Below are 1841 nucleotides of genomic sequence, written 5' to 3'. Positions count from 1 at the left end.
GAGGCGTGAGAGGGAGGAAGAGGCCCTGAGCTAAAGAACGTAACAAATGCAGCAACAGAAGATGGAAAGGCAAGGGATGGGTTTTCTCTAGCGCAGTGGCTCTCAACCTTCCTAATGCCGCAACCCTTTGATACAGTTCCTCATGTTGTGGTGACCCCCAACCATAAAATTATTTTTGTTGCTACTTCATAACTATAATTTAGCTACTGTTAGGAATCGTAATGTAAATATCTGATATGCAGGATGTATTTTCATTGTTCGCGACCCGCAGGTTGAGAACCACTGCAGTTTAGAGGGCCTTCATTCTAACTGAAAGCTACTCTGAATGACCACATGTGATCTTTATGATTTTTTAACAAGGGATATTACAGTCACATCTTTGGCTTCATCATTAGACCATGCTTTCCTGAAAGTGCCCTGTATTTCATCTTTGCTATGATGCAATTTGTTCTTAATTTAACATTATTTACCAGAAAAAGAGGCTAAACAATTTTGAAGTCATCCAGTCCTGGCTGCTTTTTATTAACAGTCTTTCTTTAGTTTATCTTCTCTCCTTTCACATGTTCTATAAGCAGGAAGAAACCAGGTGGGACCTACAAAAATTTTTGGAAATGTCCTGGACTTGATGAACAAGTTCACTAGGTCCATTTTCTACTGCAGACAACAGTGTTAGTAAACTTATTGCCATTATATAACAAGGATTCTCCTTCTTTAGTTTCTAATAATATTTACCTCACTTTCCTATAAACCCTCACCTATAGCCTTACCAAAAAAATCATATGGCTTCGACTAAAAACTTTTCTAAGATAGCAAAGAAATTAAATTTGTGGTTAAAAAAGAACTTTCAAAATAGAAATATCTAGTTCCAGATGGTTTCAATGGTTCATTCTACTGAACATTTGTTTTTAAAGTAACACCAATTCTATATAATCTTTTCCAGAAAATAGAAGACCATAGTTCATGACTCATTCTATGAGGTGGCAATAATCTCATACCAAAACCAGACAAATCCAGAACAAAAAGGGAAAATACAGACCAATGTATCTCATGAATATAGATGCAAAATCAACAAAATAATAGTAAATCGAATCCAGCAATATATAAAAGGAATAATGTAATATGACCAGTGAGATTTATTTACGGAATGCAAGGCTAGTTCAATATTCTAAAATCAATCAATGTAATTCATACAATAGGCTAAAGGAAAAAAAAACATGAGTATACCAATTGATGCAGAAAAAAGCATTAAACAAAATTCAACATCCATTCATGATTAAACTTTTAGCAAACTATAATAGGAGTAAAAAGGAAATTGTTCAACAGGGTGAAGAATAATCTATTTTTTCAAGCTAGAGCTAAGTGTCAAGAACTGGAAGTTATTCCTCTAAAAATTGAGATTGAGGCATAGACTTCCACTCTTGCCACTCCTATTCAACATAGTATTGAAAATCCTATCCAGTGCAATAAAGCAATAAAACAAATAAAAGTAATATAAATTGAAAAGAAAAAATAAACTGTCCCTATTTGCCAATGACATGTCTGTCTATGTAGAAAATCCTCAAAATAAAGGCCCCCAAAGAATTCTTAGATGCCCTGGCCAGGTGGTCCAGTTGATTGAAGCATCATCCCATACCCCAAAAGTTGTGGGTTCCATTCCGGTTAGGGCACATACCTACATTGCAAGTTCAATCCCCAGTTCAGGTGTGTATGGGAGACAACTGATCAATGTTTCTCTCTCACATCAAAGTTTCTCTCTCTCTCTCTTAACCTCTCTTTCAATTCCTCTCTCTAAACATAGCCTTGGAGTAAGATTTAAAAAATTATTAGAGTAAGAAAAATTC

Source organism: Myotis davidii, unplaced genomic scaffold, assembly GCF_000327345.1.
Source record: "Myotis davidii unplaced genomic scaffold, ASM32734v1 scaffold319, whole genome shotgun sequence".
Classification (NCBI taxonomy): domain Eukaryota; kingdom Metazoa; phylum Chordata; class Mammalia; order Chiroptera; family Vespertilionidae; genus Myotis; species Myotis davidii.
This window is presented reverse-complemented; position numbering follows the sequence as displayed.